The sequence below is a fragment of the Camelus ferus genome, chromosome 10 (genome assembly GCF_009834535.1).
Source record: "Camelus ferus isolate YT-003-E chromosome 10, BCGSAC_Cfer_1.0, whole genome shotgun sequence".
Lineage (NCBI taxonomy): Eukaryota > Metazoa > Chordata > Mammalia > Artiodactyla > Camelidae > Camelus > Camelus ferus.
The window spans coordinates 14,462,346-14,483,737 of NC_045705.1; positions in this window are offsets into that span (position 1 = coordinate 14,462,346).

Genomic DNA, 21,392 nt, shown 5'->3' on the forward strand with positions numbered 1-21,392 from the left:
ATACATCACAGTTTCTAGAAACTCCTTGCTTCACCAGGTGACCTGACAGATAATTATTGTCCTTTAACACATCATAGATTTTAATATCTCCGGTTATTCTCTTAGAGATTAATAAACAATGCAAACTCAGCGTTCTCTTCTGTGAAGAAGGACCTGTGTGCTTTGCTTAGGCCATGGGTTAGGGCAGGCACGGTGGTGGTGGTAGATTATTTTACGAAATCCTCAGAAGCTTTCCCGAGTTTGGGTCTCAATTTTGTGACTTGAAGTATACTACTTCCAGGTCAGATTCCCAAAGCTTACTCATTGCCTGCATATAGCTAAGCCTTTGGAAGTGTACACATAACAACACTAGAAGTGCTACAGCGTGAGTGTGAGTAAAGACTTGGAGTCAGACTGCCTGCATTACATTCCTTGTTCAGCTTCTTAACTGTGTAACCTCAGGCAACTAGCTAACCTCTCTGTGTTTCAATATCTTCAGCAGTAAATTGGGAATAGTAAGACGGCATACCTCATGATGATAATAGCTACTTCCTTTAAATACTAAATGAGGTTCTAGAAATAGGACAAACAGTGACTATTTAAGTTAACTACTTCTATCTCAAAGGTATCCATATATACATAAATATATTCACAAATGTCCAGTAGGAAAATCGTGAGGCATTTAGAATTGGACATATGCACAGTATATTTCCGTGTGTGTGTGTGTGTGTGTGTGTGTGTGTGTGTGTGTGTGTGTGTGTGTGTGTAAAACAGAAAGTATTTGTCTTGCTTAAAAAGAAACTCTCCTCATTTGGTTATCTGAAGAAAAAGAGTGGATTTGTCCAGATGATGCCATGTTGAACTCGTATTTCTTAAGACATTGGATGAGTCAAAATATGACCATCCTTTTAAAATCCCTGGGCAGGGTCATGAAATGTCTTTCCATTTATTTGCACAGTATCATCAAAGACTTTTTCTCCTAAAAACATCTAATTTCTGTCTCTTGTTGAGAATCAAAAATACTAATTAAAAGATTCTGTTTGTTTCCTAAGAATTTTATAAGAATCTAATTATGTCCTTTACCCTTCTTGTATACATTATTTTCCAGATTGTTTTTTATTATTTATCTTAATTGGTAATGCATAACATTTGGGGGGAAATGAGAAGTTTATTTATCCTGACTTGCAACCATAATAAATTTCAGTAAGATGTTCCGTAGGCTATAATCTAAGGGGATGTTGGACAGTTCTTTTCAAAAATTAAATGAGTTGGTATATGAATAAAAATGTTTACATGCATCAATGATATTTTTATAGGAAAAGAAGAAAAATACATGCACTCCAGGTTGTCTTTTGCTTTTCCAGTTTTCACCGTGCATAGGCCCAGCTGTAGTTTTCCTGGGGCCTTTAAAATACCAATAAAACATTTATCAAAACCAAGTCTCATTTCAGATTTTATGGTAGAAATGATTCTACACACATTCATTACTTTTTTGAAATTAGATTTTTATTCTCTTCTGGGAAATAGAAGCATCAAATTTCCTTTTCAGTCTTTCCTCATCCCCACTTCAAAGCTTCAAAGCCTAGTGGACGTCTTTATTCCCTCCTCCCCCATTCTCCATTTATTAAAGGAAAGTATGTGAACAGACTCCTTCCTGATGGGCCCTGAAATTTCTTTTGAGGGAGTAAATGAGATAAGGTCTCTGTGGACCTAAAAGCTCCTTGAAAAGTTTGGAATTCTTATAACTAACAACTCATTAAATATCAAGTTTTTATTTTTAACAGTTCTCTAAATTGTCATCCTGTGTCATCCTTTCCCCTACAATCTATTCACGATATAGTGTCCATATTGGTTTTTTTAAAAAAAAGTTAATCATGACATTCCTCTCTTTAAAACCATCCAATCATTTCCAAGATCACTGAGAATTATATTAAAAAAAAAAAAACAAACATTACCCCATCATGCCCAACTAGAGCCACAACTGCTGGGCCTCCCTGTCTTGGCCTCGTTTCCCACCACTTCCCCATGGCTCACCTGACTCTATTCATACTGGCCTCTTTGCTGTGCCTTGAACTTGCTAAGAAACTCCTGTCCAGTGTCTTAGGACCTGCAGGTGCCTCTGACTGGGATGTTTTTTCTCTAAATATTTATTTAGCTCATTCAGTCCCACTCTCTATTTAAATCTCACCATATGAGAAGGATTATCCTTGATGCTCCTACCTAAGCTGGTACCCCATCCCTTCCACTCTGCTGTCGTCACCGTCCACTCCCTCACCTTGTCTGTCTTCTCTGCATAAAATGCATCACTAAATGACAATACATTACATCTGCATCTATATTTCCTTCCTCAGTCTCCTACTTCTAAAATGTGATCTGGAGAGTGGGGCTTTGTCTGTTTTCTTCACTGCCCTGTCCCCTGAGTCTGGCACAATTAGGTGCTCAATAGACACAGATTGAATAAATAAATGTAAAATGCACTTTCTCAGATGGCTTTAATGGTTCCTTCTCATTGAGGTGAGATGAGACTCACTCTGAAAGCTGGAAAAAAACAATCTTTGGTCCGGATCATGACTCTTTCTCTTGGAGGAAAACCAGCCTGTTGGCCTTGGGTAAGTCTCTTAGAACAAGAGGAGGGTGGTTTGGGCACTGTTGTTCTACAAACCTGAGAGCACTGGAGCCTATTCTCTCCCATCTGAAGTTCCCTGAAATCCCTGATAGAGTTACTTAATGAAAAATGAACACAAATCACAAGTTTGACTCTAAAAAGAATAATCACAGCTTTTCCGAAATGGGATGATGAGATAATTTGACACAGAGATGGGTAATTTTTATCCAGAAAAGTAAATTTTCTTAGTAGATCAGCTTCTCAGATTATGCATGTGATCAACTGAAAACTTAAGTTGACTTGCCTGGAGCACATGGAAGCAGAATCCCAGAGCAGGGGAAGTCAGTGTTGTCATGCCGACCCAGCACATGATACATCTCCTGCTTCTAACCTCAGGACAGCATTACCGAGAGATTCCTGGGTATACTCTAGAACCACTGAAACAGATTTCCTTGTTCTGGAGCTGATGACTCTGTTTTTTGTCGCTGTTGTTGTATTCAAGATGAACCTATGCAAATTAAAATGTAAACCACTGCAGTGTATATGACAAGCTACCTATATAATTACTATTTTTTACACCCCAGTGCTGTCCCAGTTTCCTGCTATATGATGTCTACCCAGTTATACAAACTTCCGCAGTTCTAAGGTTTTCCTTGCAGTGCACTTACAAGCTCTTCATGACAGAAAATTTGTCCATCTTCCAAACACTACAGCTATCAGCCAGTAGTGAAGCAGAGTTGCCTGTCTCCCCATTTCTGGTCTACTTCTTAAGCAGAAATAATCCTGCCAGACAATGTGACCAAGTTGGCAGGGCAATGGCTTTGCCTGATCTTCTTGTTTGGATGTATTAAAATGTGGAATGCGGTTACTGATGGCTGTTATTATTATCAGTAGAATAATAATTGTTCTAACCACAATTATCTAATTGACTGCCATGTAGGAAGACTTTAATGGGATCTTCCTCCATAGCCCCTTTTGGAAGCTACTGGTTTCACTAATTTTACATAATTGTGAGTTCTTTTTAACTGTGATTTTATGTCCGTGTTTAGGAGGAAAAGGATTTTTGTATTTGGCAATGGATTTTAGGTATCTCAGGGACCTTCCAATGTCCTGTGGTGGAGAAGCAAAAACTGTAGCAAGGTTAGAGAGAAAAACAGATTTTAGGAGCTAGAAGTTTGCCTCCGCCATTGTCAGTGAAGTAATACATTGGTCATTACTGATGATTGTAAAAGGGCTTATTACAACAATGTGAATATTTTCAACAAGTTTGCTGGTAAGTAGGTCATTAAGGAACCTGAACTTGGACCATTTCTCGAATATATTATAATGTTGGCCTCAGACCCTTCCATGTCTTCAGAAAAGATTAGAGAATGTGGTTGGCCCAGAATTCAGTTAAGTTGCTATTTTGTCTCCCTCAAGAAGCAGCAAGAATCCCAAAATTTATTTATTTATTTATTTATTTTGAGTTGCCTTTGAGTCAAGATAAGAGTCTAAATCTTCAATAAAGAGATAGAAGTAAGGGAATAAAATGCAAATGAGAACATTTCACTCTGCAACTTTTTCATGACTTAAAGTCCAAACTTCTCACCAAGAACCACAAAGCCCTACAAGATCCGGCCTCTGGCGATTTCAGATTTGACCACATCCCCTGACACTCACTGCTTTTCTCATTGCTCTCCAGCAAAACGGCTGGCAACACACTTACATCACATACTGCAAAAATCCTGCTAGTGCCACTAATCACAATAGCAAACACACAGTTCTTAGAATGAACCCATAATTCTTCTAACCACATCATATGCATATTGAACACAATCTCACCACAACCAGTGAAATGTTACTTTTTTTTTTTCATTTTATATCTAAGGATGCTGAATCACAGAGAATTTCAGTAAATCATCCAAAATCACATACCTAGTTGGGTTTGAAGCCAGGCAGTTTGACTTCAGAGTTGATATTCTTAACCACTTTGCCTCTCTACAAACCAGAACACAATTCTCCCTTGCTTAATACACTTAATACACTTCAATGGCTGGCCATCTCACTTAAAATAAAATTCAGTGTATGGGTTCTTTGAGTTCCAGTTCCTGCCTTTTCCTTCATAATATGCAGGGAGGATCAAATGCAGAGTGAAAATGTGCAGTCATTGTTCAAAAATCATCGATGGTGACAGTGAGAGGAAAGCATTAAACCAAGTAGAGGTCAGTGCCCTCGGCAGCAAAGAACACATCTCTGGTTCTTGCCCTGCTCTCCTGTCATCTCCTTCTTTACTCACTGAGCTCCAGATATGCTGTGCTCCTGGCTGCTCCTTGATTACTCCACACTGCTTCTACCTGGGACCTCGACACCTACAGATCCTCTTACTAAAACATCCCCTAACCTACAGTCTCAAGGATATGTGGGACAACATCAAGTGTGCCAATAGATACCACGGCATCTCCAGAAGGAAAGGAGAGTGGTAAAGGGGAAGAAATAACATTTGAAGAAATAACGGTATAAAACTTTTCAAATTTGATGGGAAAAAATTCTTGTTTTCAAAAGCCTTTAGATAAAAACAATCCTCAAGCCACAGTGGCATGTTCTGGAGTGGCACATTCAGTCCGTCTTCACAGCCTAAACTGAAGGGGACATCTGTGAAGAAGTTTGCAGCTGTTTCTGCCTGTAGCTTTCTCCTCCCTGGTATTGTTCTGTATAAATCCTATCTCCTTTGAACTCTGATACTGGTCTCCTTACTTCATCAGGACTGCCGTGTTCAACTCGTCTTTCATCAACCTCCCCTTGAACCATAAAGTGTCTCCATACAGAACAAGCAATAATAGAGGTGATCTCATTTGTTTAGTTCAATACTGCCTATTGGCCTGTTTAAAAATGGACATTTCATATATTTTGTCTAATTATTTCAGTTGTTTATGGTGGAAGCCAATGTTCTGTATTTGTTATTTCTTCATAATTGGCTTTTTACAAAATTGCCCCCTGGGCATTGTTGATTTATATTGTAGAGACATTGGAATCTATTTCCTTCCTCAGAAGAGGGTTGGTTTTTTTTTTATCATAATATGCAGTTTCCTTGCTGGATGATCACCTTCAACTGTGCATTCTTGATTTTTTTTCTATTAGGAAACATTTCTGAAAATCCAGAATGGTACCAAAGTCCCTCTATCTTCAAAGGATTCAACTCCCACATTTGGTTTCCCCTTGGATCTTATCAGGGTTTGGTTTTATTGTGCAGTTTCTTGAAAACATTGCCTAATCTTTTGAATACAGCTTTGTGAGTACCTATGATGGGAGGACTACTCCGAAATCAGCCATTTCATCATAAATAGAAATAGAAATCAAGCCACAGAGTTTTATGGTGGCTTACTATATACATCATTATTTTAGAAAGAGTTGACTAATCCAGCACCCTTCCTATACACTACATAGTACAATGTACTTTACATACCAGATCATAAATAAAACTATGGTGCAGCAGCCTTCTGTTATTTTATGATCATCTACTAGGCTGTATACTCTAAGAGAGCAGGGACCCTGTTTAAATTGCTTTCTGTTATAACTTTGGCAATTAGCACAATTCTGGGCACAACAGATGCTTAAAAATATGTTTTGATATTAATGTGCAGATTAAAAGGTTTCAACCAGTTTAGGCAGAGACTAGCATTTGGAATTTTATAAATGCACCTCCTCTAATAGCACAGAGCCCTTTAATACAAGAGTATTAAGAAGGTCAATGCTGAAAGTTAATCTCACTGCTATTCTTTATGAATAAAAAGATTGTACCTCTCTCAGCTTTAGGCCTTTTTTCATTTTTGTAAATCAAAAATAGCATAGTTAACATTTGCTACCTCTAGTTTCAAACCTCACTTTTATACCAGTTATTTAAAACATGTAGAATGAGATCTGACCCAAGCCACACAGATTAAATACCCACTGAGGAAGTGTGGATAAGGGTACACCGAAAATGTTTGAAAAGCATTATTATAAAGCATCACTATAACTAGAAGTGTTATTATTTTGTGTGATATGACAGTCCAAAATTTCTGATGCCTAGCTGGGCAAATTAGTTAACCTCTCTAAGGTAATTTCTTACCTACAAAAGCAAGCAACTGGACGAGATGACATACACATTTGCTTCCGGCCCTGGAATGCTGTGACTATTAAGACAACCTAATTTATTGCTGGAAGCAAGTAGTTTGCCCTCTGGCTAAAAGCCCTCTTGTTTATTAGAAAAGATTTTAAGACTGTGCTTCTTACACTTAGCCCAAGCAGTTTCTCCTTGTAAACATCATATCCAGCTTTCTTTGGAGCACAAAAGAATTTTCTATTTTAATGATCTAACTAGAGTTTTTAAGCTTAATTTTATTACTCCTTAGGAGGCCACTGTGGGTGCCAGCTAATTCATCTTAAATAAGTTTCATATGTCAATTGTTCTTAAAGAATATGAAAATCTTGTAAAGAATCGATTTGCCCAGTGGCTCTGTCATCTACACACACCGCAGACCATTAATAATTACGTCACCAACAAAATATTTGTATTTAGCAAACGTAACGTTTAACAGGTACTGCCGTTGCGAACAAAATAGAATGATTTTCTTACCAAACATTTGTGGAAATGACTCCTTATATAATCTGAAATAACCTATACTTATCTAATGAAGACATCAGAGTCCTTACTATAAGCGATACATTGGTGGTTTATTAGGCTTTCTTAATTTTCAGTAGATTTCTTCTAATTCTTCCCTGAGAGTAAATAACATAATCCCTGGAAACTCTCTTGAAATCGGGAAGAAGTACTTGATGTAAGTTAGACGACTTACTTAAGATTTTTGAAATGACCTTAGCTGGAAAGAGATGGAAAAAGAGAGATAGATAATTTCACTATAGCAGCATATGTGCTAATGATTTTTTGAAAGACACACACGGAAATAATAACTAAGTAGACAAATACTGAATTGTGTAATAAATTCTAACACTTTAAAAATACCTTTTGTTAATTTTTAAAATTTGTTCAAAAATGAAGCACTTGCAGTCCTTTGCTTTTTGTCTGTGTCTTTCTGTAAATATATGCACATGTGCATGTCTATTAATGTTTGAATTCATAGCTTGAATTAATAGTATATATTATAAATGTGTTTGTATGATATTATTAATCCCTAAAAACTAGAAAGTCCCTCAAAATGACAAATAATTTTTCTTTTCAAAATAATTCAAACTTACCAAAAAGTTGCAAAAATATTACAAAAGACTTGTTTCCCCTTGACTCAGCTTCCCTAAAATTACATTTTAATTAACCATGGAATAAATGTCAAAACCAGAAAATTAACATTAATATAATACTATTAAGTCTTTTACAGACTTAATCAAATTTTACCACATTTTGGACTCCTGACATTATTTTTCCTGTCCAGGATCCAATCCAGAGTCCCACATCTTGAACAGAGTATTCTGTCTCTAGTCTCTTTCTATCAAGTAAAGATTTTCCATCTTCTTTGTTTATCATGACTATGACATTTTTTGAAAGTACTAGTCTGTTATTTCTTAGAATATCCCTCAATTATGTCTGTATATTGTTTCCTCATGTACATTTTGCAAAAATACCACAGGAATCATACCACGTGGCCTTGTTAGTTGATCACAGTAAGAAACACATAATGTTAGTATACCTGATTACAGATCACGTTATCTTTGATCATTTGGCTAAGGTGCTGGTTCTAGGGTTCTGAACTGTAAAGTTAACAAACCTTAGGTCTTTTAATATTGAAAGGACCCAGTGGTCTTAAGTAATTAAAAACCTGATAATGACAACAGGGAACCCAGAAAATTACTTCGATAAAATGCAGAATATTTGTTTTCTAGACAGATTACTCAAAAGGTAAAGAAAAATCTTTTATTACCTCTTTTTTAGAAGATATCAATCCAAGAGAACCATGTCATTTTAACAGAGAAATAAAACTAAATTGTAGTCTTGCATCAGTGTATTAATACTGAAAATAATTTTTAAAAATTATAAATAAATCCACTCAGTCTTAGCCACTTGACCAAACAAAACAAAATTCTCTCCATTTAGTTTTTTTCTTTTATTCTCCCCTTTCCCCCTGAAACAACCTGTAAATAATCTCTAAACTAGGACAAAATTACTCTCCATTTCCCTTAACAAAAATGCATTTTCATACTTTATACCTTTTCTTACCAAAAACACACTCTACTTTCCTTGTATACTTAACATACAGAGATTTTTCCTTCATCCTTATGGCTTCTACTGTTTTCATTTGCATATGTTGATTACCTTTTTAAATCCTCAGTGACCTAAATTTTCAGTGAAAACTAGGAAGCATGCAATTTTGAACTGCAGAACATATTATTAATAGGCCAAAATATCTTTGGTTCCTCTGTACTAAAAAATAAACTTAAATTCATATTCCAATATTAATGTTTCAGTATTTTATCATATTTGGAAATTATCTAGATATTCAATTAATATTCATCATTTAAATTAATTTAGTATAGCTTTAAGGTTTCAAGTTATCCAAAAGATTTTTGATATGACTTTTAAGTAGACATATTATAAAACATAATTATTGTCAAAAAGCTCAAACTATTATCCCACTTACATCTATTAATTCACTTGTCCTTTAAAATTATGCTGGAATTACTCATGAAAATTTAATGTGACATTAAACAAAGCTAGTCATCATCTTAAGTTACTTTTCTTGTTGACAAATTGGGCAAGTATCCAAAAATATCACAGAAGCAAAGAACCTAAAAAATTAATCATGTAGCTCTTCACAATTTATTTTTATTGTACACTTTGCTTTCAAATTGGATTTGTAGTTTGATAATCTTCAACATCTTGATTAGTAGACCTGAGTAGAAAAAATTAAAAAAAAATTTCTGTCTTCATTATACTTGATTTGAAGGCATACTTGTTTTTATTTTACTGACAATTTTAAAACCTAGCTTTAATCACAAAGTATCCCGGATCATGTGAAATTTTTTTTTAAATGGGAGTAGTTTCTATTATCTGAGCATTTTAGAAGTAACTTATGTAAGTGTTTATTTATCTTTTAGCCAATTAAATAAAACTCCTTTAATGGATTTTATAAATTAACTTGGTAATACCATCTGCAGATAGAAAAATACCACATCTGTAACATATACAGAGAGAGACACACACACACAAACATACAGCCAGATGCAGAGATCTTAGGGTTCTCACTTAAAGAACAAAAACTGAGTCACTAAGACATAGTAATGTGAACTCACTGGCTTATAGCCACTTTACCCTGTTATCTGAATTGTGTTCTCGGCCAGTGGGACGGCCAGTGGGACAAGTTAAGATTACTTCCTCAATATAAGGGCTAATGCTTTTTACCGATATTGACAGAGAGGCTTTTAAGATTCTCTTTTGCCTTGATATGTCATCTATGGAGGCTGTAGACTATCTTTTAGGCAAGGAATCAAAGAGACATCTAGCGGCTGTCTGGAGGTCTCCAAAGCTGTTTAAGTAAATAAAATGTCTAGCCTATTTTGAATTAGCCTTTTTCCTTTTCAGTTCCAGGCAGTTTTGTTTGGAGGTTTCTTAAAACCCCCTGATGGAGGGTAAGGGGCCTGCAGTTCAAGTGACTGGGAGCCAAGGGGCTGAAGGAGGAAGGAAAAGGTCTGGCAGGGATAGACCGAGGGACGGAGGAGGGAGGAATTGCAAGGGAGGACATATCAAAGGATTCAAGGGAACTAAAAAGATCTAAGGTGCCAAAAGAGAGAAGGAAGAGAAGCAGTGAGAAGGAAGAGATCTTAGATCAGACAGTTTGGGGAAACCTTCAGTTTCCCAAAGAAGGTGATGAAGTTCAAAATCACCCTCGGGGAAATCATGCCAACAAGTAGATAGAATTGTCAGAACATGTAGTCAACAGGGTTTGAGAAAGAGGTTTTAGTTAAACGAGAATTTCCCATTGAAAGAGCAGAATTAAATAGAGAGAACAGAGATTCTTTAAAAAAAAAAAAATAGCTCCTGTTAGTCTCTAAATATCAGCTTCCAATTAGGCCAATTTCTGACCCTAGAACTCTTCAAAAAATATATACGTACCTATATCCTTTCAAAAATCTTGTTATCCGGTTTTAAGACAAACAGTAAATATTCCTGGCAGCGCTGAACTTTTTTTTTGTTTGTTTTTAAACCAAGGTATACCTATCAAGTGACTCAAAAACAAAACCAATAAACCTTTTATTTTTGACACCTGATGCAAGAGGCTTCCCCAAAGAGGGTACAAAAGAAAGCAATCCTCCTGAGATCCAAAATCACTTCCAAAGGTAACGTGAAGACAGACAGACTTAGAAAATCTTCCTTGAGAGCTGGCAACGATTGGTAGGATGCCAGCTACTATTGGGGTACACCCCAAATTTTTGTCTGACCATATTCTTGGGGATCCCAACCTGACAGCTGACCTCCTGAACAGAAGTGACAACCTGCCTGCCCTGAGAGGCAGAAAGCCAAGCCAAGCTTTCAGGATACAAAACAGACAAGAAAGTAATAGTTGTCCCTAGGAGGGGGGAAAAAAAATCAGTAACCAGTGGGTACCCTGAAGCATAACTAGAGTCACAACCTAAAGAATTAATTTTTACAAATATTTTTCTACTTCTACAAATATTTTTCTGCTTCTAATTTAAACTTAAAAGGAAGTGACAGCATTCTTACCTCTCCCTCTCTGAGCACTAAAGGCAAAGAGCCAAGAGAGCTGACCTTGGTAAGAATCTGTACCCTTCTCAGCCTCCTGCTGGTTTCTCCAGGACCCTGTCTGCAGGGTCCAGAGTGAATGGGCTGTCCTGGCCATCTCTTCATGGGCACCAGAAACTGTAAGGGAGGAAAAACTATCTTTTCCTGCAACGCTTTTAAATTCTTTACTGGGATCCTTGGAACAGAAGAAAGAGTAACAAGAGAAAAGCACACAAATTTACTTAATGTAAGTTTTATGTGCCACAGGAATCTTCATAAGGTGATGAAGACCCAAAGACCCAATTAAACCTGAATGTTTTTATGAGAGTTTGATGAGGAGTAGAAAGTCATAGGAAAATGTGATAGAACAAAGGGTGTGAGTGAAGTGCAGTGAACTGGGGCAGACTTACCTAGAGGGGCTTATTTATCAGACTCTTCTCTGTATCACTTCATCTTCAGAGATAGGAATGCTCCTTCCCTTCAGATATAGGAAGGTCACCTCTCACGTGAAGCTTTAATGACTACTTCAGGGGACTACCAGACAATCCTTCCTAGCTCTTATGACCTGCCTCTTGGGAAGGTCAGAAGGTCCTTCCTTCATATACCATTTCTCAAATTTCTTTAGCTTGAAATTTCAATATGCCAAAAAAGCGGTATTTTGAAGTAGTGTGTCCTGAACGGTATCACAGGGAGCACCTGTCAAACTGGAAATAAGACAATAATCTGTACACATGCCATTTACTGGTAGTTTATGGCTAGAGTGGTGTTTAGTTAGTTTGTTCTTGCTTTTCTTTCCTTGATTTGTTGGCTTCTTACTTAATAATTACTAGTGCCACTTACGGTCACTTTAGTTTGCTATCTTAATTATATTTTTGAGGGGTAAAATATAATTAACTGGAAAAGTGCTAACATCTTCCCATTGTCAATGCCAGAAGTTTGAGGTGCGAGGACAAAGCCGAAGGAAATGTCTAACTGCTGCATAAACTGAGTATAGTCCACGGAACACAAAACAAAGATGCGTCTCTGGGAACTGACCTTGCAAACTGATCCTTGTTCATATAGTGAAAGTAGACGTGCTCACCCGCACAAACACCGCTGGAGAGGGAGGAGTGTGTGTGTGTGTGTGTGTGTCTGTTTTCTAGGGAGGACTGCCATGGGATATTCCGTATGTGCAGTACAGGGAGTAGAAGAAAGTCTTTGCCTTCTTCTATAAAGGGGATCTATCCTGAAAAGACTTCTTTAGTTTGAAATCTGTGTGAGAGGCCTTGACTAAGAAAAATGGAGCTGTTAACCTGTTCCTGGGAGGCCCTGGGACAACTGATTTAAGCATCATTTGAATCCCGCAGACTCTTGGTACAAATTCAAACACTACACAAAATCTGTCTTTCAGAAAACTTGTTGATTCCTCAGTGATTCCTCTTTCTTCCATAAAGTCACTGATGATTACATTAATCTAAAAGCTGGCTTAGAGAAAAGAATTACAAAAAACTGTGTGTAATATTGCCATTTACAATAAGGAATATATAGATTTGGTCATTGTCTTTGTTTCAGGCACAGAGCTCCTAAATCTCTTGGCGTTTCCTAAGTATTGACAGCATTAAAGGTGCTTTTGGTTATAATAAGGAGATGACTTTTGGACCACAGTTAAGGATGGGGCTGGTTGCCAGGAGAATGAATTACATAATTAGAAGGTTGGAACCAATTGCCGACGGCTGATAAATTAATCAGTTACACCTATGTAATGAAGCTTCCTTAAAAACCCAAAAGGATGGGTTTGGAGACCTTCCAGCTTGGTAGACATACGGAGATTTGGGAGAGTGGTGTTCACAGAGAGGGCAAGGAAGCTCTGTGCCCTTTCCCCTGAAGGAAAGCAGAATTTACCATCCCCAAATGTCCCTTTGGCATGAGAAGTATTTTGAGGTGAAAGCAATCAAGACCTAGCAAATGAAAGAAAAACTTTTACCTCTCTCTTAACTACCTAAAATAATTTAGATAGATAGGGAGCTTGACCCAGGAAGAGAGCTATTACCAGAATTTTTTTTTTTTTTTTTTTTACCTGAATGACTTATCTGTACATCAGGGCAAACATCTAATTACCAAACATCTGTTCTTACCATCCTGTGAATTACCCTCTTCCCTTTGAAACCAGGCTCCTCTCTCATTCCTTAGCTCAGAATGGGATGTAAGTCTCAGTTGGCTGACTTGTCCTTGAGCCTCATCGTCTTCGTGGTGGTGTTCCCTTTTGTACGTAATTAAATGTATTCTTCTCCTGTTAATCTGTCTTATATTGATTTGATTATTAGACCAGCCAAAAAATCTAGAAGAGCAGAGGAAAAATTTTTCCTCCCCAATCAATACCCCATGCCTTGCCCTAAGCATCTCTTCTATCTGGTTGTTCCTGAGTGATATCCTTGCATAATAAACTGGTAAATCTTGTAAGCAGAATGTTATCAGAAGCCCAGATGACAGCTTGGACTTGTGACTGGATTCTGAAGTGTGTGTGTTGGGGACGGACATTCTTGCAAGGTAAGTCCTTAACATAGAAGGATCTGATTCTATCTCGGGGTAGATAATGTCATAATTGAATTGAATTGTAAGGAACTCAGCTTGTGACAGAAAATTGTTTGTTGATGGTGAGAAATCCCCCCCCAACCACAGACACACACACACACACACACACAACACACACACACACACACAGGTTGGAAATTTGGTGACTGGAAACTTTACTGTGGAATTCTTTGTATTTGAATTTTTACTTCCTGATACATTTATTATTTATTCTTAAAAACAAATAGGCAAAAGCCTCTTTGTAAGAACTTCAGATGATATATGGAAAAATTAAGAGATATTTTGCATGAGAATTTGCAATGACACAATTAGCAAAAAGCATTATAATATAGTCCTTAGCACATGAGATTCCATTTACGTATTTTCTCATCTTTTTCACTAATTCATATAATGAGTTCTAAATTTATCACTGGTTTCATGCAAGTTGAAAATAATTGTGAATAAGCCCTTCAGTGCACAAATAAATCACAGGTTCTTAATTTTTGAAATGGCAACTAAAATAAAACTAGGCAATTAAGATGTTTTTCTTTCAAATGTCTCTAAATCAATCTCCGGATAAATATACTATTACATTTACATGTTCTTAGTTAGGGTTTAAATGTACAATTTACAAACTAGCATGGAGGAAATATAATATGGAGAAAAGAATATTGACTTTGGAGTGGGAAACGGATTTAAGAACCATCTCTACAGTTTAATCCCTTTGCATAAGTTACTTAACCTCCCTGGGTGTCAGAGTCCTCTTCTGTAAAATGATGATATTACATTTTGCAAAGGGTTATTGCAGCAATTAATGATAGTGCCTGAAAGCATATTATAAAAAATTTTAATGCTGTAGCAAAGTTCAATTTTTCCAGTATATTCTCTTTAAGAAAGCAGTAACAGAGATTCTTTTGAAAGTTGTTATACACAGCAGCTGAAAAAGCATTAGCAGGCCTGCCACTAACTGTCTTCATTTTGGGGGATATAAAGAAAGGAAACATCACCTGGTCAATTCCTCTTAAATATGCACATGGAAGATTTCTTGGCAAAGACACAAATGGTGTCCTTCCACATATATGGAACATTTTTAGCAGGCTATATATGGTTCATCTAGGATTGGTTATAGCTATAAAAACAAACCAAAAAATAAAAACAAAAACAAAGTCCTGGAATCGGGGCCATGCATGCTATTTAAATATCAGAGTAAGATGGGCATATTTTATTATTTCATAACCAAAACATTTTCCTTTTTATGTGAGACACACACACAGAGCCTTCTTTTGTTAAATAAGCCAACAAATATTAATTGCCAGGAAATAAGGTATAAACAGTGTTAATATTCCATACCTTCTCTGCTTCACCTGTCCCCTCAATTAGTTGTATCTTTTAAGTTAGAATAAATATTGCTCTAAGAGCTTTAATTCTTCTGAGTCTGAGTTGGCAATTTAATTATTTGCACTATCTCTCATAGGTTTAAAAATGTGTTTTTCACATCATCATCCTCCACTCATTTGCTCAAGCTAGAAACCCGGGAATCGTCTTTGATACTGTTTTTACTTCTTACATTCTCATCACACTATCCAGTCAGTGATCATAACCTAGTAGTTACAGTTGTACTTATGTCTTGAATGTGTTTATTTATCTCTGCTATGGCCTAAAGGCAAAGAAATCATCTTCTCACTATAGATGAAGGGAGAGCCCACTAGCTTATCTCACTGTCCCCACTGCTGTCTTCCTTCTGTCCACGTTTAACACCAAGACTCTGATTAAATCCTCTCGGTGCTCTCCAAGCGCTTTCCTTCGAAAGGCCAAAATCTTTACCATTTCTTCTGCTACCGACTTCCCTCGCTTCACTCTCTGTGATCCAATTTTAATTCTGGATCCCTAATCCTCTCAAGATTTTCTCACCCCAGAGCTTAAACATAAGACTTTTTTCTCTGTCGGCAACATTTTCCCCAACTAATTAATCCTATGTCTTACCTTAAATTTGACTTTCTCCTGTAAGACTGTCCCAAAATGGAAACTTTATTGTATAATCTTATGACTCTCTTTTCTTCATTAGAGACCACACCATAGCTGCTGAGTTGGCTGGTGACTTGTATAACATCTAAATTTTTGTCAGTTCCCTTTGTACTGCAAGCTCTGGGAGGGCAAGGGTATTATTATCCTGTCCATTCTGTTATTATCCTGTCCAGGGCTCAACACAGAAATTAACACAGGGGACATGCCCAAAAAGGTTCACTGAGTGAATGTAACAGCTCGATTCCAGGTGGTGAAAGAACAATTATAGTTACTGTATCTTTCTAGACATTTAAGATAGAAATATCTCCCATTCTCTCCTCATTGATCACTGCTGTGACTTAAAAAGTGATACCGTACAATTCTACTTTCATGATGAATTAATGAATATAGTGATCATACAAGGTGAACATCCAGGTTCAAATAAAGCAGCAAATCCTCTGGGTATTTAGTAAAGGAATTTGTGGAGCATGAAAACTGTGAAGTATTTTCTTTTTCCTGAGACTGAAATATGAAACATTCAGAGATCTATGACTCTCTTAGGAGTTAAACAGGAAACACAAAATTGCGGATGGATGCAGGGCCAACACTAGACTTTGATAAGGGTGAACTTGTAATGTAAAATGAGTATATTCTAAATAATACTCCTATTAGAGTCCTACTGGTCATCAATTCAGAACTCCATTGTTGAATTCTTACTTGCTACTCTGCACAGCTTTAGAATATACAGGTTAATTATTTGTTCAAAGATAAAAGGAAGGCAGCTGAAGAAAATGACAATATATCAGAACAAGCAATTTCTAGCAGAAGTTAAAACATCTGCTTGTTCTCAAAGATGTTTCTGGTTTTTAACAAGCTTGAAAGTGTGGCATAAACACTTACAAACAAGACAAAGGAGCTATTTCATCTGGCTTTAGCTTCCACTTCACTGCCTGAGAAGATTGGTGGATTTTGAGTTTGTCATTTATGTCACTTACAGGAAAGTTTCAATAGGTTAGTAGTCATGCTTAGTTTATTTGTCAACCAGAAAAATTCAGGTTTAATGAATGGATACACTCATATAAATTACACACAGCCTTTTTTCTTTTATTTTAGATGAGTATGTGTATCATTAAATATACAATATTTGAGGGCTTTTATGTGTTATAGAATATATAATAGGATTATACTTACATTAAATACTTTCACTGACAAATGAGCAATAAATAACAAATTCGGTGAAAACACATAATGTGCTTTTGCTTGCCACTATGTTAGTATCCAGATATTATTAGATAGTAATTTCATCTTAAATGTTTAATCACCAAAACATTTGATCACTTTGGTTTTGAAAATTCCTCTTTAATTGAAACTGTATACCTCATCTTTCCAAGCAAAACACATTAATAAAATTCTTTCTTGATTACTTGACATAGGCCCTTCATGAACTTCAATATATTCTACAACAAACAATAACGCTCACAGGAATCACTGAGCTGCCAAATGAAGGGGTCCAGAATTTGCCACAATGGCATAAACTTATTTTGACCTGGAGACATCTGATAATCAAAAAATGCAGGAATAAGCTTTCTCAGAAGTTTCCTTATCTATGTAAAAACAGATCCTTCCCCAAAAGACGTCAGTTGTCCTAAATCCCCTCCCCTAGAGTTTCATTCCCTAAGGAAGACTGTCTTTTACCACAGGAGAGGAGAGAAGGCGGCAAAACACCCAGACAAACATGGACACAAACATCACACCTTCCCACCTGTTCTCCTGAGGATTCATTTATCTTTCCTAAATTCCATTTACTCTTTTGTAAGTGGCCTTTCTCCCTCTTTCTTTCCCTTCTTAAGATGTTACATATGCTCTCAAACCTCACTGCTCCTTCTGGAACTCAGTTCTTTCTGTGATGCCCCTGTGCATGTAAAATTAAAAATCAATAAATTTGCATGCCTTTTCTCCTATTAATTTGTCCCTTGTCAGTTTAATTCACAGGCCCCCAAATACTAACCCTAGGCGGGTCCAGGGAAAGTGTCTCCTCCCCTACACCAGCATTATTTGCTGTTCCCTACATGGCCCAAATTCTTTACTTCTTTTCATTTGAGGTCTTATTCTGCTGATTCCTTTTCTTTTTCCCTTCCTTTTCTCCTTCTTTTCTTTGCTCCGTCCATCCCACCCTTCCTTCCTTTCTTCCTTCCTTTTTTCAATTACTTTATCTCTGTCTCTGTCTTTCTCTTTACTTCTCTCACATTAAGGTTCTGTTTTATCTGCCACAATCAGTTTTCACTTCTTGGCATTAATAGTATAATTGCCTTCACTTTAATCTTTCCTGGGCCATATGTTTTAGAATTACTTCTAAAAACAGGTTACATAGCTTTTGCTTGAAGAGTGTTAATACATTTTTCTATAAGTAAAGTATGAATTTTAATGCAGAGCTCTCATAACTCTTCTGAAGATATTTTTTTCCTTCTGGATTTGATATCTATTTCAGGTAATTTATGGAGCTACAAATATTTTCTAGATAAGTGAGGCAATGTAAATGAAATATATATGTGCATTTGATAGATAATTTTGTCACTTTATGTAATTATAAATATATACACATACATATTATATATACATGTGTGTGTGTAGGAGTTTGTAGTTTGCACACTTAAACAGATTTGTTCACCGGTTCTTTTGGGACTTCTATTCTGAACCTAATCACTTGCCTATTCTGAGACTTAATTCTTTCATAATAGTTTACAGTTCATGTTAGTTTTGTAGAGTGACAAGAAACTTTTGTTATCAGTTTAGTAATCATGAAGTTGACTTTCGATGAAACCAACACTAACACATTCAATTTTCCCCTAAAACTAAATTATTTTATTGACAATATGTATCTGGGCTTATACAAAAATCACTTTTCAGTTAGAAAAGATTTTCCTTATCTACTAGTTCTAGGCATTGTGCTAGCAAGTAGCTGTAGGGAGACAAGACTAATTGATAAGGCTCCTGAAATTCAAGTGTTCATTGTGAGTTAGGAGTGAGGAAAACTATGGGGGGGAAGTAACTTTAAAGCATCTGTGGTAGATCAAGTAGGAATCCTGTGCTGTGAACCACTCATTCAAACAAGAGCAAGTGGCAATGGAAACTATGTACCAAGGCTCAGGTAAGAAACACATGGTACATTTTTGGAGTTGTGAATAATTCAGTAAAATTCACAACTATCCCTCTCTTTCTTTTTTTTCCCTGAGTAAATACATGGACACAGATTGTCTTTGCTTATCAGTGTATTGGGTTAATTTTGTTGAAATAACTTTATTACTATGATAAGGATGAGGATGATGATGATAATGATGTGTCTGTATAAAGAGTGTTAGCCACGCAGAGCACATTTATGAATAAAAATGACCCCAATTATGAGGCAAATAATATCCCGGAGATTATGTAGCTAATTTTCCATTCAAAATATTTCCACACATGAAAAAGTTTGATTTTTGCTTTATTCCTGTTTTATACAGTTAGAGTATTTGTTAGCCCTCTTACTTTTTTTGCTATTGCTTTTATTTCAAATACATTATCATCTGGTGTATACTTTGTGTATTTAGTTTAAAAAAAATCACACCGCATGCATTCCCAGATATTGCTATTCAAATCCTGCCTCTGTTGCTAACTAGCTGTGAGACAGCAGGCAATCCCCCAGCCTCGCTGGATTTCAGTGTCCTCATTTGTATAAATAAAGGTTTGAGTTCATGATCTTCCAATGACTGACTGAGTTAAAGTGATTATTACCTCTGTTACTTTGTAATTGATGTTCAGGTCAACACTGTCTCATCTACCAGCCCCTGTACTTTAAAACAGTAGAACTTAGACATGTGACAGCTTTGTATAGTTTCTTTTGTCTCTATTAGCATCTTCTTTGAGTATAAAAAAAGCCACGAGCTTATGTTGAGACAGCTTGTGATATTTGTTTATATAGTTATTTCCATTAACACATTCTTGAAAAAAATTGAAAAGGAATTGTCACTTATTGAAATCATTGAATTTATCATACATCTTATCTAGATTTTAATTAGGCAAGGTAGGTGGTTTTGTTTTCATCTTGCAAATGAGAAAAATGTTTCCCAAGAGTCACTAGGTTTATGTTATGTGTATTTTATCTCAATAAAAATACATAATTTTAAAATAATTACTGGATGTCCAAGTTATCAAACTATTTAAATATACATATGACTTCAACCCAGATCTGTGTGGAGGACAATCCTCTATTGTATCATAATATTTCTCTATTAAGAAACAGGGTCAATCACATATCCTTTAAACTCTTAACTCTATCTGATTTGGGGGAGCAATTAATTCCATTCCATCTATCTCTTCTATGGCCTCTAAGTTCTCTATTTTTCATCACTTATTACTCTTTTCATCATCCAGGAACCTTTGTCAGCCTTGTACTATCTAATGGGAAAAGAAAAAGTATTATTGATCTTAAACAATTTAAATCACAAAAACACAGTGAAGCATGAACTAGTAGAGTGGTTAAGTGCACGTGCTTTGGAGTTGGCTTTTTTTTTGCATTTGAATCCACATTCCAAGGCTTTATTCAGATTGCAATCTGTGCAAGTTAGGTGGATTCTCTGTGCCTTAACTTCCTTGCTGGTCGAGTGGGAATAATGAGACTATTACCTAAACTGAAGGACCGAAGGTTGGGTGAAATGGGCTAGTTTTATGATGAGAAGCTATTAAATACAGGAAGTTAGGTAATACTCCTAGGCATTCTCTTCACACCAAGGGAGGCCTGTATTATTGGAGTCTTTAAGCAAAATCATTTACTTGAGCTTCTTGTACCCACTTTAATAACAATGCATGTGTTTGGGAGACTTATGTGGCTGCAAAATTCTGACCCCCCTGTTTACTTGACCTTATACTTCTATGATACCATATCATTACTCCAGACTCTCATCTCAGCATCTTTCACCCCAAACTGTAATCAAACTTACAGCTGCATTGATTCACTCTGTATCACGGGTCTGAAGTTCTTGTTGCTTGAAATGCACTCCAGGATCTCAGTAACCCAGCCACGATTGCTCTGAAGAAAATGCCTACATCCTCTATCCCAGACAGCTTTGTCAGATTGGCTACACCTCTAACTAGAGAAGGGAACTCTGAAAACCTGGGGCCTGCGAGCTTACACTTGGGTGACAGATAGATGGTAAGTAAGGTCCAGGATATAGTTTACTTCTCAGTAGAGACAGCCTGACCATTTGTTCAAAATGTGGGCATTGGAGGTGCAACCTAGTGGGTCAATGGAAAATCCATCCACAAGATGGTGCACACTGCTTATCTTTGTTTATAGATTTTCCCATCTTGAACAAAAATGTTAGATACCATATTTTCACACAATGGATAGAACAACAGCTTTTGTTTTTATAAACAGATTGTATGTCATGTGTTATCTGTCATATTTTGTATCTCAAGCCCTATTATGTTTCAGATGTTTCTTGTGTGTGTGTATTCATTTCTACAATATAAGACTTGATTCATATTACACTAGTCTTTACTGAATAACGT